Consider the following 17,077-nt stretch of genomic DNA (forward strand, 5'->3'; position numbering starts at 1 on the left):
CTCGGGTCCTTGTGCTCCAGGTCTGCTCCCAAAAATCTCCAGTACACAAGGAGGCGCTGGGCGGTCAGCAGCATGAGTCACAGCTTGGCACTCTTAGCAGGGAAGGTCTTCTCAGGGCAGCATCAGAAGATGTTTGTTTCCGATGTAAGTAACAACCAAGAAGGGGCACAGAAAATTTTATTAGGGACATAACACAATGAATTTTCCAAGTTTCCAGGAACACAGTTGGAGCAAGTTAATAGTTTAACGTGAGGAAGGGGTTCAGGGAAGAAGAACAAAGGGTGGTTGGAATTTAATTCCATTTCTCCTAATTTTTGACTTAGGAGAGTTTTTGCTGTTGTTGCAAAATGGGGGGGATTGCAAATGCCTAAAAGTAGATGACTGGATCAAGAAGATGTGGTACATATACACCATGGAATATTACTCAGCAATCAAAAAAGATAAACTCATGCCATTTGCAGCAACATGATGGAGCTGAAAGGGATCATGCTCAGTGAAATAAGCCAGAAAGAAAAAGAAAAATACCGGATGGTCTCACTCATAACAGGAATTTAGAAAACCCAAATAAGGGATCAGGAAAAAGACTAATTATAATAAAGTAAAAATCAAAAGCAACAAGCAACTTTAAACCACAGATACACTGTGGTGGGGGAGAAGGGAGTAGGATCAAAACAAGGGTGGTGGGAATTTTACAGGGACTATAACCAAGGTGAAAATGCATACATTGTACAAAAATGAAAAATGATGTAAAAAATATATAAAATATAAAAAATTAAAAAGAAAAACAATTAAAAAAGAAAAAATGGTGGGGATTGGCTTCATATTAACTTTACAGCATAGTGTTTAATAATTATTGTTAACTTTACATCACAATATTTAAGTTACATGTGGAAATCACTCAAGGACTTTTCATTCTCTTCTGGGGAAAAGCTTAGTGCATTTTCAATTGCAGGCCACATAACTTTTGCATACTAGGTGGAAATATGACTTTGTAACAATAAAATATGACTTTATTTGTGTACTAACTGTAGATTGTTAGTTCAACTTACAATTTTTCAACTTTATGATGGTGTGAAATCAATACATTTACAGTAGAAGCCATACTTACACTACTGTAAGAAGCCATACTTACAGTAGAAGCCATACTTGTTGTAAACATGATGGGATGTAAAACACAACATAATATCCAAAAAGTGCTGTTATCACAGCACACTGCAGAGTATGGATACTTTGCCCTGGTGATCACGTGACTGGCTGGAGCCATGCCACTGCCCCTGCCCAGCATTACAATAATGTATCATACTGCATATCACTAGCCTGGGAAAAGATCAAAATTCAAAATTGCCCAAACATAAGCATATTTAAGGTAGGCTAGGCTAAGCTATGATATTCTGTAGATTATGTGTATTAAGTACATTTTAACTTAAAGATATTTTCAACTTAAAAAATGGGTTTATCAGTATATAATACCAGCTAAGTAGAGGAATTTTTTTGAAAGATTTATTTATGTATTTATACAAGCACTGGGTACAGTCAGAAGCGCAGGAGGGTGAGAGAATTCACCAGAGCCAGAGCGGGGAACAGAACAGGCAGACTGATGAAATACACTGCTGAGGGGAGCAGTGGGCGTGACAGGAGAGATCTGTTGTGCCATGTGGGACCCTCACCAGTGGCCGGGGATCAAACTGGCGCTGCAGAGGCTATGGGCAGCTTCGCAGCCCAGTGCTCAACTGCTGTGCCACCAGGGGAGGCCCAGTAGAGGAATTTTTGTATGGTTTAAGGAAGAATGTATGGGTTCCAAGTTGACAAGGTATGATTGATTTTATGAGCCAACTTGGCTAGCTCATGGTACCCAGTTGTTTGGTCAAATACTATATTGTCAAGGCATCTTGTAGATGTAATTAACATTTATAATCATCTGATCTTGGGGAACTTCCACAGCTGGTTGAAAAATGCATTAATCCCCCACCTCTAGTTTCTAGTTTTGTAAAACTTCAATCCTAAATACTCTACTCTAAGATTCATGAACACCCCCCCCAACTATATCCTACCCAAAATCAATTGGAGAGTTTAAGGGGAGAGGCCCACCTTCCATAACTGCTTCAGGATGGAGCAGGGCATAGAGCTGTCCCTACTTGATAAGCTTGGAATATGGTGTCTCTAACGCTAGCCCCTGAACTGCCTGGTGATTGATAATTCTTGTTGATACTAGAATGAGAATAGGCAGAGATCAAGGATGTGAGGTGTCTGGGCAAGCTGTTGTCCCTCTTAGAAAAGTAGTTGGACCACTATGGTGGAGATTCCTCAACCTGCTAAAGATGGAGCTTCCATATGATCCAACAATTCCAATCCTAGGTGGAATTGTAAATAGTGCTGTTTTATAGCAGCACTATTTACAATAGCTATGCTATGGAAACAACTCAAATGCCCAAAAATAGATGACTGGATCAAGAAGATGTGGTACATATACACAATGGAATATTACTCAGCAATCGAAAAGATATACTCATGCCATTTGCAGCAACATGGATCATGCTCAGCAAAATAAGCCAGAAAGAAAAAAAAAATACCAAATGGTCTCACTCATAACAGGAATTTAGAAAACCTAAATAAGGGACCAGGAAAAAGACTACTTATAATAAAGTAAAAATCAAAATCAACTAGCAACTATAAACCAGAGACACACTACAGGGGGGAGAAGGAAGGAGTAGAATCAAAACAGGGGGGTGTGGGAATTGTATGAGGACTATAACCATTATGAAAATGCATACATTGTGCAAAAATGAAAAATGATGTAAAAAATATATAAAATTTAAAAATAATAATAATAAATTTTATTTATTTTTTTTTAAATACTAAAATTTTATTTTTATATTCCCCCATACAATTGCAAACGCCCCATTCTGACCCCAATCCTTCCCCTCCCCCCCCCCACCCCCCAAAAAGTGTCTCTGGTTCATAGTTTTTTGTTGATTTTGATTTTCACTTTCTTATATTCATTTTCCTGGTCCCTTATTTAAGTTTTCTAGATTCCTGCTATGAGTGAGACCATCCGGTATTTTTCTTTTTCTTTTTGGCTTATTTCGCTGAGCATGATCCCTTCCAGTGCCATCCATGTTGCTGCAAATTGCATGTGTTTATCTTTTTTGAATGCTGAGTAATATTCCATGGTATATATGTACCACATCTTCTTGATCCAGTCATCTATTTTTGGGCATTTGGGTTGTTTCCAAAGCTTAGCTATTGTAAACAGTGCTGCTATAAACATAGGAGTGCAGGTGCTCTTTGGAATTGATGTTTCTGTGTCCTTTGGGTAAATACCTAGGAGTGGAATTGCTGGATCATATGGAAGCTCTATGTTTAGTAGGTCCAGAAATCTCCACACAGCTCTCCATAGTGGTTGGACCAGTTTGCACTCCCACCAACAGTGCACAAGAGTTCCTTTTTCTCCACATCCTCGCCAACATTTGTTGTTGCTAGTTTTTTTAATATGTGCCATTCTCACTGGTGTAAGATGGTATCTCATGGTAGTTTTGATTTGCATTTCCCTGATTACAAGTGATGTTGAACATTTTTTCATATGTCTGTTGGCCATTTGCATTTCCTCTTCAGAGAAGTTTCTTTTTAGCTCTTCTGCCCATTTTTTGACTGGATTATTTTCTTTGTTGTTGCTGAGTCTCATCAGCTCTTTGCAGATTTTTGTGATCAGTCCTTTATCATTAGTGTTGGGTGCAAAAATGTTCTCCCAGTTGGTGGGGTTTCTCTTTGTTTTTGTTATTGTCTCTTTTGCTGTGCAGAAGCTCTTTAATTTGATGTAGTCCCAGCTGTTTATCTTTGCCTTCACTATCACTGCTTTGGGTGATGTGTCTGTAAAGATGTCTTTGATGTGCAAATCCCGTAGTGTTTCGCCTATATTTCCTTCTATGTATTTTATGGTTTCAGGTCTTATGTCTAGTTCTTTAATCCATTTTGAGTTGATTTTTGTGTATGGTGTGAGGTAGTGGTCAAGCTTCATTCTTTTGCATGTAGCGACCCAGTTTTCCCAGCACCATTTATTGAACAAACTTTCTTTGCTCCAATGCATAGTCTTTGCTCCTTTGTCAAAGATTAGTTGACCATAAATCTGTGGGTTTATTTCTGGATTTTCTATTCGATTCCATTGGTCTGTATGTCTGTTCTTGTTCCAATACCATGCAGTTTTGATGATTATGGCTTTGTAGTATAGTTTGAAGTCTGGGAGTGTGATGCCTCCATTTCCTTCTTTTTTTTTCAGTAGAGCTTTGGCTATTCGGGGTTTTTGGTGATTCCATATGAATTTCATCAATAATTGTTCTATTTCTTTGAAGAATGCCATTGAGATTTTGATTGGAATAGCATTGAATCTGTATATTGCTTTTGGTAGGATGGCCATTTTAATAATGTTTATTCTTCCAATCCATGAGCAGGGGATGTCTTTCCATTTCTTTGTGTCTTCTTCTATTTCTTTTAACAGTGTTTTATAGTTTTCTTTGTATAGGTCCTTTACCTCTTTTGTTAGATTTATTCCCAAATATTTGATTTTTTTTGTTTCGATAATAAAAGGGGTGGTTTTTTTGATTTCTTCTTCTTCAGATTTATTGTTTGTGTATAGGAAGGCTACTGACTTTTGCGTGTTGATTTTGTATCCTGCCACTTTACTGAATTGATTGATGAGTTGAATTAGTTTTTCTGTGGAGATTTTGGGGTTCTCTATGTATATTATCATATCATCTGCAAATAGTGATAGTTTGACTTCTTCTTTTCCTATTTGGATTCCTTGGATGTCTTTCTCTTGTCTTATTGCTCTGGCTAGGACTTCCAGTATTATATTGAAAAGCAGTGGTGAGAGTGGACATCCTTGTCTTGTTCCAGATCTTAATGGAATTGCTTTCAGCTTTTCACCATTGAGAATGATACTGGCTGTTGGCTTGTCATAGATGGCCTTTATGATGTTGAGGTATGTTCCTTGTATCCCAAGAATTTCAAGGGCTTTTATCATGAATGGGTGTTGCACTTTGTCGAAAGCTTTCTCAGCATCTATTGATATTATCATATGGTTTTTATATTTCTTTTTGTTGATGTGTTGGATAACGTTGATTGATTTTCGGATGTTAAACCATCCTTGTGCCCCTGGAATGAATCCAACTTGGTCGTGGTGAATTATCTTATGGATACATTGTTGGATTCTGATAGCTAAAATTTTATTGAGGATTTTTGCATCAGTGTTCATTAGGGAGATTGGCCTATAGTTTTCCTTTTTTGTGTTGTCCTTATTCGGTTTAATAATAATAATAAATTTTAAAAAGAAGTGCATTTATCTGACAGATAAACAAAAAAAAAAGTAGTTGGAGTCTAAAGGTCTCTAAATGAGAGAAGACAAATTTAACAATGAAATTGAGTATGCAAGGTCCAAAGAGGAGAATGAAAAGTACAGCAGTTAAGGGGTCTACAGCAGGCAGTATCCATGGGAGCACCCCATTATAAATCTACCCCACCAAGTGGAGACATTTTTCTCTAAGTCTTGTGGCTCATTGGGGAAGTTTTCTTACATTAGATATTATCTGTCTACGCTGAACAACATTCCTCCTCTAGAATAGATAAAGGCACGTTCCTCCTGGGTGACAGTAAGTAAATAATTAGTAAGTGGAGTTTAAGGGTAGAATTTTTCAAGAGATGCATTGGCGGAAGAGGGGAAAGAATAGGTAGAAATTAGAGGAAGACAGAAGGATAGGTGTGGCAGTCCAGTTTAGGGCCTGGGTTGCCCCTCACTTAATTTCTGGATGGCCATCTCTTGGGCCATGGTCAGTAGTTCTCTCTTGTTGTCCTTTGAAGTGGTATTTTAGGTAGCAAGATGTCTGGGCCACAACATTCCTATTTGTCAAGAGGAGTTCTTGTTGTTATTGCAAAATGGAGGGGAGTCTAACAGGAAGAGAAGGTTAACTTGCTTGAATAATTCAACAGGCTGGCAGGGAAGTAAAACCCACTACTCAGGGATAAGTGGCACTGCACCCAGTCTGTTTGATAAAGAGGGTTATTTGGCTTGTGATTAGGGCATCTGAAGTCCTCTTGGTTTCACCAGATGTCCAGGCAGCGTGTAGCTTGCACTTCAATCTTAGGCATAAGGCCACATTGCTGTAGAGCATTATTTTTGAGGACTTACTATGGAGCAATATGAAAGAAAGCTAGAAATATTCCCCCAAAGGGTTTTATTCCTAATCCAAGTGTGTTGTACACAGCTCAGTTTGAGGTGTCATGTTGATTTTTTTCTTCTTCTTGTCCTGGGGAACTAAACTCCCAATGAAGTGATGTGAAGTCGGAGAGAACTTTAACCTTGCTGCCATGGAGACCATGTTTCTTATTCCTGGGGAGAGGAGGCATTTACATGAGGATTTCCTGAGGTGATAAGCCAGCTGGTCATTGGCAATTGGGAATTTCTTGAAATTGATAAACAGAGAAAGTGATATTGATATTGTGACTTAAGAAATACATATATTTGATTTTCTTCCCATTCCTGGCACAGAACTCCTAAAATCCTTGGAATTGCCTGTGAAGAGAGGGAGAAAGGTATCTTTTGTTATGTTACTGTTGTGATTTCAAAAACCCCTAAGGTTGGGGCTGGTTACCACAAGAGTCAACCACGTGATTAGAGGGTTGGCACTTACAGTCCCACCCAGAGGGACTGGACCAACCAACTACTGGAATCTGTCCTCTTCCAGGAACTTCCCCTCTGACTGTCCCCAAGGAGAGAAGAGGGACTTGAGATTGAGGCAATTGCCAACTATATTGCCAGGAAGGCACAGAGCACGTTCTCTATGTTCCAGGCAGATGGGTAAAGGAGAGTCCTGGAGCCCTCGGTAGCTTTTTCAAGCTTTTATTGAGCTCTTTATATCACATATAGTGTGGTACCCAGGTGCATGGCAGGCAGGGGGGCTGGAGGGACAGGAGTCTGGCAGGCCTCCCAGCGCCTGGTGAGTCTTCACTCTCTGGGCTCTCTAGCGTTCTCTCGTGGGCTCCATCTCTGCTTCTTTGCCGCTCTCTGGTTCTGCTCTCCTTCTTTCTGCAACTCTTCTGCTGTTCTCTTGGCGTTCCCATAACGCTGCTCTTATAAGCCCAGTCTCTCAGGCCAGGTGTCCCACCTATGCAGGCCCATACCGTACTCCAGGTGCCTGCCATCGGGCATGCATGTAGGACCTCAGGGATCTGTCATTAATGCTAATGGCACGAGGGCGGAAAATCCTGACAATTTCATTTACCCTCCACCAATGATTTCATCATTCACAATTATGTAAAGAAGACGGCCATTGTGCAACCATTCCAGGCCAGGCAGGTACATTGTTGATTTGGACAGATGAAATGAGAATTTCAGAGACTTCAGGATTTCTATCATGTATTTAATACTGAACCAGGGGGCCAGAAACAGTCAGACAAGCAAGGAGGGAGGCAGCAACTGAGCCCATAGACTCAGAGTGACACTACTGTGAACACCAGAGCTGAGGATCCCCTTCTATCCCTCAATTCTCTGCCCAGGTGTCCACAATTACAGGTGTACATGCTCCATGCTCACGCTCCCCAGCATCCTCCACAACATGTCATCACATGTGGGCAATGAAACCTGGGAGGAAAGCAAAGCCACAGGCAGCAGCTATAAAGGCTGGTAGCAGGAGGAAACAAAGAGCCTGAGTACCCCATGTTCCTTACAACCCCCATGTTCCTGGCACCCTCCACTGCAGGCCTCCAGGGTCTCACCTTCAGGAACTGAGTGAGAGAAATCAGAGCCCTGGACACTGTCCTTGTCTGGGATAGATCCAAACAGCCTGCTCAGAGCCATGAGAGACGAGACAGTGGGAGGAGTGGGTGGGTGATCTCCCCCAGGGGCTCCGTCTCCTCTATTCCAGGCTCTGAGGAGTCAAGCCCATGGTCCAGACTTGCCTGCAGCCTGAGTGTGGCTCCTCATTTTCTACCTGGGGGAGGAAGACATCAGGTGAGGGCCAGGGAGGAGGTAGCCCACGAAATCCTAAAGGAACCCCCTAGACAACTTGGAAGTTTCCAGAACCATGAAGACTGAGCACAGAACTAGAAAATATGAAGAAAGGAGACGAGAGGGACTGGATCGACCACCTACTGAAGTCTGTCCTCTTCGGGAACTTCCCTCTGACATTTGGTAGAAATTAGGTTCCCATGGCCAGAATTATAAGACCCTGAAGCAGCTTCATGTGACCATCCTCAGAATAGACACAACACTCAGTCTGGAAAAGGAAGCACAGGATCCAGAGACCAGCCCAGTCTGGGGAGTCCAAGACAGTGTCCTATTCCTTAGAAAGTTCTGGAATCAGGGAGTTTGAGGAGCCATCCACACACCGGCCCTCCAGGAGGTTCCTGAACTTCTCTACCATGCTGCCTGCCTCCAGGTTGCTCCTGGTGGTCTGAGCAGCCTTGTCTGCTGTCATCCAGGCATATAGGTCCTCGTTCAAGAAAAGGACAAGGCTTGCAGGGCAACCATGGATCTGGGGTGTGCAGTAAGGGAGCCTGGAGGGGAGATGGGAGGGGCTTGGAGCAAGGGAGGGAATAGCACAGGGGAACGTGGTGGTAGGTTGCTGGAGAGCTGCGGGAGAGCTACTGGATCTACACCTGAGGGGAGAAACCAATTACCATACAAGGGTGAACAATGATGTAATTAAAAAAAGATTTTTTTTTTTAATGCAGAAGGACAGAGCTCCAGGCTGAAGACAAGAGCACTTGAACTCGAAGACAGCAACTTTGTTCAGGACCTCACCCTGTGTGTCTCATCTGTTGATTTGTGTCCTTTAAAATCTTTTGTAATTAAACCAGTATCGGAGTGATCCTGAGTTCTGTGAGCTGCTCTAGTGAATTAATCTAATCCAAGGAAGGGGTTGTGGAAATCCCCGATTTTATAGGTAGTTACAGAGAAGCATAGGTAACAACTTCAGACTGGCATCTGAAATACAGGGTCCCGTGGAGTTGAGCCCTTAACCTGTGGAGTTGCCACCATGTCGGAACTGATTTGAATTGTAGGATATCCTGCTGATGTCTGAGAATCGCTTGGTGGTGTTGTGGAGGGGAGGGACCCACACTCTGGAATTGGGATCAGAATTGTTAGAATAAAAATGGACAGATTCTGAAAGGTCTTTGGCTTCGAAATAGACAATAATAGGTTTTAAGCAAAGAATGTTTATTGTGAATAGGATAAGGACAGCAACTGCCCTGAGTCACACTCTCACCTGAGAGCCGCGGGGGTCCTGGTTTTATGGGCTTGTGTAGGGTAAATGGTTTTTCAGGCTTTTCTGCCCTCCCACCATTAGGATTGCCCTGCTTGATGGGGCACCCACAGTTGTTATATTATTGCAAACTGTCTTGTTTACTTTTGTGGGCCATGGGAGGAGTATTGCTATAGTCACCCAGTGAAGCAGAAGCAGGAAAAGAAACAGGAGAGAAGCAAGAGAGAGAGAGGCAGGAGAGAGAAGAGAAAAGAAGGCCAGAGAAGCCCAGAGCGAAGACTTGCCAGGGGCTTGGAGGCTTACTGGCTTCCTGGCCCCCGGCACTCCTGCCTGCCAATGTACCTGGTTGCTGCGATGCATGTAAAGCTCAATAAAAGCCTGAGAAAGCCACCGAGGGCTCCAGGACTCTCCTTTACCCATCTGCCGGATCATAGAAAACCTGCTTAGGGCCCATCCAGCCCCTACAACCTGGCTATCAGGGCAGGGGAGCATGGAGTAGCATCTGAGCATGTGTTAGGCTGGGCTACCCTGGGACACACACAGACCAGTCACGTGCCTCTTCACATGTTGCCTGTCTCATTACAGCTTAAGGCTTTAGCATGCTAGTAAGTCCTTGGTCACTTTTATGTCAGGTCTTCTGCCACCTGTGAAGTCAGCCATCAGGTTTCACTGGTTCTGGAGTCATTGCCAGAAGACAGGAAGCCTCTGCAGGGTAGAGGGTCTGTTTCTCACTGGTGACTAACTGGCCAGGTTTTGTAATAATAATAGGAAGCTAATAATAGGAAGCTAATAATAACAGGTTAATAATAACAGAAAGGTTAGGCAAGCAAGGTCTGGGTCCAAGGGATCTTGTAAAAGAGTAATGTCTTCCATATCCCTCATTCTAAACTAGGCCCCCCAACCTACTGCCTCCTCACAGTCTGAACCTTTCCATCAGAAAAACTATCACCATTTGCAATTATGCATCTTTTATGTTCTTGAGGGTAAGTGGCATAAGTTAGAAAACATATTGACTTTGCTTGTTGCTGTAGACCAAAAACTAATAGATATTTCGAGAATAAATAACTACCCAAATTTAACACACACACACACAGACACACATGCTAGGTAACAGAATCACATAGGAGGAAGATAACCAACCATCAGGATTTGACAGAGCAGAGGGAGCTCTGAGACCCCAGATTTGCAGTGCTTCCTTGTGTAAACTTAAGGAAACTCCATGGCAAACCAGGATTTCATCACCCTTTAAAAAGGAACTAAATGACAACAGAATAACTCACCTGAACCTTGTTCTGAAATTTGAAGAGATGATTCCCAAGCAGCTCACCCGCCATTGTCCCAGAGTGACCTTATTGAGCCCCATTGTTGTCTGTTCATCACCCAATGCTGCCCAGCCTGGACTTCAGACATTGCTGGGGGTCACCTGTTACCCCACCAGTGAGCACCTCCAGATGCCACCATGAGCTGGATCCTGGCCTCCTGCTTGCCGGGTGCCAGGTGCCACACACTCCAGGCCCTCATTGACAGAACAGCAGCATCTTGTACGAGTGGCCTCTTGTTTGGGACTTCTAGACACTGGACAATATCTGGGGTGAGATAGCCCCACGTGTGGTCTTAGTAACTCTTTGTGCCCCATGTTTGCTAAATAAATCCCATTATTGTTGTTCCCTGAGGCTGAGTGGTTTTGCAATGGAGCGCATGGGTGAGAACCACAGAGAGTGACCTGTCCTCTGCCTTAGCACTATCCCTTGAGCTCTTTGGCATTGCTAGAGCCCTGTTTGGAGATGGCTTCAAAGAGCAAGGAAAAGAGATTGGTTTTTATCAAAAGGACGAGAGATAAGTGTTGATAAGGAAGTGGAGAAAAGGGAACCCTTGTGCACTGTTGATGCAAAAATAAATTGGTGCAGCAATTAATGGAAAAGAGCATAGAGGGTCCTCAAAAAATTAAAAATAGAATTTCCATATGATCCAGTAATCCTATTTCTGGGTATATACCTAAAGGAAATGAAATCATTATCTCAAAGAGATATCTGCATCCTGTGTTCATTGTAGCATTATTGACAATAGCCAAGACATGGAAACAACCTAAATGTCCATCAGCAGATGAAAAGATAAAGAAGATGTGGTATATATATTCGATGGAATACTGGTTAGTCATTAATAAAGAAGGAAATTCTGCCACGTGCAACAACATGGAGGACCTGGAAGGCATTATACTGAGTGAAATAAACCAGACTCAGAAAGACAAATGCTTTATGGTCTCACTTATATGTGGACTCTAAAAAAAGAACAAACTCATAGTAACAATTTAGAATGGAGGTGACCAGAGAGTGGCAGTGGGTGGGAGGGGAGACCTTTGTCAAAGTGTTCAAGCTTCCATTATAAGATGAGTCAGTTCTAAGGAGCTAATGACCTGCACGGTGACTATAGTTAACAATACTGTATTTTATACTTGAAATTTGCTATTTTATATATATATATATATCTTAAGCATTCACAACACACACACACAAAAAAAGATAATTATGTGAGATGATGGATGTATAAATTAGCTTGGTCGTGATAATCATTTCACAAAGTATAAATACAGCGATCATTATTACCTCATACATTTAAAATATATGCAATTTTATTTGTCAATTATGCCTCACTAAAGATGGAGAAATAAAAAGGAACTTTCTGAGTGTGTGTGTGTGTGTGTGTGTGTGTGTGTGCGTTTGTGTGTGTTTACTGGGTGGGTCATGGGGGAGCATTCCCTGGGGCAGGAGTCATTTGAACTCCTGCCTACACCAGGAACTCCCAGGTTTTCTGACCAGCCTGTCTGAGGGGAAATGGGAAGGAAGAGGCTTAAACTGACAGCAGTCAGACCTGGAAAATGGAGTGAGCAAGGACAGAATGGAGAGTTATTGTTTAATGGGGACGTTTTAGTTTGAGATGATGAAAAATTTCTAGAAATGGATAGTGGTGATGGCTGCACAACAGTGCGAGGGTGCAAAATGCCAATGAATTGTTCCCTTTAAAATGGCTAAAATGGTAAATTTTATGTTCTGTGTATTTCACCATAAGAAATCTGTGGTGTACCAGTTTGCACTCCCACCAGCAGTATAGAAGAGTTCCTTTTTCTCCACATCCTCACCAACATTTGTTGTTGCTAGTTTTTTAAGTATGTGCCATTCTCACTGGTGTAATATTGTAGGGTAAATGGTTTTCAGACTTTTTTGGCCTCCCACCATTAGGATTGCCCTGCCTGATGGGGTACCCACAGTTGTTACATTGTTATAAGTTGTTTGTTTACTTCTGTGGGCCATGGCTCAGCATTGAGATAGTCACCAAGAGAAGCAGAGGCAGGAGCGAGAACAAGAGAGAGGAGGGGAGAAAGAAGGCCAGAGAAGCCCAGAGTGAAGATTTGCTGGGGGCTTGAAGGCCTACTGGCCTCCTGCACACACACCCCCCACCTGGCCCCGCATTCCTGCCTGCCGAGTACCTGGTTGCTGCACTACATGTAAAAGCTCAATAAAAGCCTGAGAAAGCCACGGAGGGCTCCAGGACTTCTTCTTTGTCTCGTCTGCTTGGATCATAGAAACCTCTGTGGCCATCCTGCCACTACAAAGATGGTATCTCATTGTTGTTTTGATTTGCATTTCCCTGATTACAAGTGATGTTGAACATTTTTTCATATGCCTGTTGGCCATTTGCATTTCCTCAGTGGAGAAGTTTCTTTTATAATAAAGGAAAAATCAAAATCAACAGGCAACTATAAATCAGAGACACACTACTGGGCTTGGGGGGGGAGAAGGGAGTAGGATCAAAACAAGGGGGGGTGGGAATTTTAGGGGAACTAAACCAAGATGAAAATGCATACATGGTACAAAAATGAAAATTATGTAAAAATATATAAAATTTTAAAAATAAAATACAGAAGAAAAAAACAAAACAAAAAAAAAAAGGAAATGTGCGGTGTAATGGACTATGGTGGAGGATTCCAGGTGCTTTTGTGGTGGGACAGCTATGGTGCTCACACCTGAGGGAAGAGATCCTATGTTGTGACACATTCAACAAGGATGCAAAACAATGGTACCGCATAGAAAGAAAGAGGAGAGAGGGAGGGAGGGAGGGAGAGAAGAAGGGAGGGAGGGAGGAAAGAAGGAAATCTGTGGTGTATTTGTGTATATTTGACATAAATAAATAATACATTTCTAGAAACACAGAGAATGGAATATTTAATAAAAGATTCTAAAAAGGGGGCCTCCCCCAGTGGCACAGCAGTTGAGCACTAGGTTGCGAAGCTGCCCACAGCTTCTGCAGCACCAGTTCAATCCCCGGCCATCGGCGAGGGTCCCACATGACACAATAGACCTCTCCCGCTGCGCCTGCTGCTCCCCTCAGCAGTGTACTTCGGTCCTTCTGCCTGCTCTGCTCCCCGCTCTGGCTCTGGTGAATTCTCTCACCCTCCCGCGCTTCTGACTGTACCCAGTGCTTGGATAAATAAATAAATAAATCTTAAAAAAAAAAGATTCTAAAAAGGACCACAGGACATAAAATATTGTCAAAAATATGTACAAATGGAGATTAAAAAAGAAAATATGGCTTCAGGGTCTTCTTCACATTATCCTAATGTGGGAGGCAAGTTAGGGGGTTCTGACCTCACTTGAGTAGGAGGGAACGGGAAAGTGCTCTATTTTTTAGGAGATAAAGAGTATGACTCTAAGGATGGACAAAATTGGGGAGATGGTGGGTCGATGGCTCATGCAACAAATCCTTCTAAGCAAATGACCCCCTCTTGTGGGCTTTGGGATGATTTAGTTTCTTTGGGGGAGGAGAGCACGGAGGAGAAAGAGGGAGAGCAGAGAGTCCTTTGGAAGGAATGGATAAAGCAGAAAAATAAGATGGCATCCACTCCTTAACGAATGGGTCTACTTTTAGCTTTTTCTGCAAAGGGCCAGGTGGCAAATACCTTTCATCTGGGGAGACCAGATCACCTTCATCACAACCACTGAACTCATCAGTGTCTCAGGAAAGCAGTCATAGGCGAAGTGTGACTGAGTGGGTAGGGCTGCTCTCTAACAGAACTTTATTTGTGGACCTTGAAATTTGAAACTCATAACATTATCACAGGCATAGACTATTCTCTTGTTGATGCTTTTCAATAACTTAAAAATATAAAGAACATTCTTAGTTCATGGGCTGTATAAAAATATTTGGGCAGGGCCTCCCTGGTGGCCTAGGAGTTAAGTCTCAGTGCTATCACTACAATGGCCTGAATTCCATCCCCAGCCAGGGAGCTAGCCCACATATGGTACAATAGACTTCTCCTGTCTTGCCCGCTGCTCCCCTCAGCACTGTATTTCAGTAGATCTGCCTGTTCTCTTCCCCATTCTGTCTCTGTTGGATCCTCTCACCCTGCACCTCTAACCTACACCCCAGTTCTATGCAAAATAAATAACAATCTTATAATAAAGGAGTAATTTTTTTCTTTTTTATTTTTTAAGGGATTAATTCTTTTAAAAGAGAGAGAGAGATTTGGGCATCCTGGGCTTACTTTGAGGGACCCTGTCCGAGGTACATACATCCAGGCTGGGGTTCAGCCATGTTTTTAAAAAGCCTCATAAGTAAAAATTAACAGCATCCTGACACCCAATACAACTGGATGACCCTTGAACAGATCATGCCTAGTAAAAGAAGCCAGACACACAAGGTTGCATGCTGAATGATTCTGTTTATATCAAATGTGTATAGGCAAATCCAGAAACACTAGCGGCTGATTGCCAGAAGATGGGGAAGGGAAAGAGTGGCTGTGAATGGGTACAGCACTTCCTTTTGGGATAATGGAATGTTCTGGAACTAGATAGAGATGAAGTTTGCACATTGTGAATGTACTAAATGCCACTGCATTGTTAAAGTAGTTCAAATGATAAACTGTACATTATGTGTTTTTATCACAATAAAATTTGTTTTATCCCCAATGGTGATTTGATACCAAGCCAAGGAAGCCCACCCCATCACCCGAGCTTATATTCTTGGCTCTGGGATGAGCATTCCTGGAAAAGCTAAAATCCTTGGGGCATAGACCCATCCTCCTGCCCATCTGGGAAGATGCATGTTGACCTTGAGCCCCATCAAAGAAAGGAGGACAGGGCTTCCTAGGAAAGAAAATGTGGGAGACCAGAGAAAACAATGGATGAGAAATTCCACTTTTACCCTAAAGAGCCCTCAAATGTGTTCATGAGACAGCACACCTAACTTGAAGACTTGAAAACATAGAATCAAGAGTTATGAATGAGAACTGCCATATTTTGCCAACTTGAGCACTGCTTTGAGTTGAATTGTTTCTGCCTAAAATGCCATGTTGGAGTTCTAACCCCTAGAATCTCAAAATAGGATCTTATTTGGAATAGGGCCATTGTAAATGCAGTTAAGATAGGATGTAGTCTCCTAATCCAATGTAGCTGGGATTCTTACAAAAAGGGGGAAATTTGGACAGAGACACATATGCAAGGAGAACATCAGTGATGAAAAATGAAGTGAGATTGAGCTGCTGCTTCTATTAGTCAAGGAACACCAAATATAACCAGAAAATCACAAGTTAGAACCATGAAACAAGAAATGTCTATTGTTAAAACCCCCAAACTTGTGGCACTTTATGGCAGCCCTAGAAACAAACTGAAGCAGCCAGGAAATTTGAAGCACATATTTGCCAAACCTTGTTGATATGGGACAGTTTAGAACAATTGGAAAATCACTGTCAAGGTGCCTTTCAAAACATGTATTCTCTCTCTCTCTCTCTCTCTCTCTCTCTCTCTCTCTCTCTCTCTCTCGCTCACTCTCTTCATTTCTTTTTATTATGTATTATCATATACTAAAGCCTAACATTTTGAGTTAATATATAAGTGACTTGGGTGCACAAGTAGACTTCTTTTCCTTTATAGAGAAGAAATAACATTGAATTTCAGCTGCCAATAGCAAACATAATAAACATCTCATCTGGCAAGATCTCATCTTTCTAAATCAGTTTCTTTTCAATGTTTCATCAATAAAATTTTTTTAACTGAAAAATTTTTAAATCCTACCTGTGGTTTTCCAAGATAAAACTTTAGTAATAAAACAAGAACTTTACTGGCATGTTTGGGTTTGATATTTTCAGAATATGGTCTTAAGAAGTTTTATAAGAAAGTGAAAATCAAAATCAACAAAAAACTATGAACCAGAGACACTTTTAGGGGGGCGGGGGTGGGAGGGGAGGGATTGGGGTCAGAATGGGGGGGCTGCAATTGTATGGGGAATATAAAAATAAAATTTATTATTTAAAAAAAAAAAAAAAAAAAAGAAGTTTTATATGCAAAAGTATATAAATCTCTTCTTTGGTCCTTAAGGGACACCGTCACATGTTGTCCCAATTGTTTTCCACTGGATCTAGGCGCTCAGAGTTATAAATATGTCTCTTTCCATTTTTAGTCCTGCTTTCCTTTGTGTTATCTTAACAACTATGTTAAGACATAGTTTAACAACTATGACAAAAGTTCTGGGATTAAGTCTCTTTGACTTGTCTTGAAACTGTCATAATGAAAATAAGTACAAAGAAATGGAACACACTAATTGGTCAGTCTTGGTCATATGTCCAGTCCTTAAATTGGCCTTTCTTAAACCACATGGATGAGGCTGGGACAATTTTTATCCAAAGGAAAATCAGAAGAAAGAGGAATGGACACTGAACAAGCAAACCCAGTATACATCAACTACACCTATACTGAGCAAACAATTAAGACATTATAAAACAGGTGCCATAGATTAAAAATAGAAAGTTGGTCACCTTGCAGATGCCACCT

Source organism: Talpa occidentalis, unplaced genomic scaffold, assembly GCF_014898055.3.
Source record: "Talpa occidentalis isolate TD23 unplaced genomic scaffold, MPIMG_talOcc4v2.1 talOcc4.12, whole genome shotgun sequence".
Classification (NCBI taxonomy): domain Eukaryota; kingdom Metazoa; phylum Chordata; class Mammalia; order Eulipotyphla; family Talpidae; genus Talpa; species Talpa occidentalis.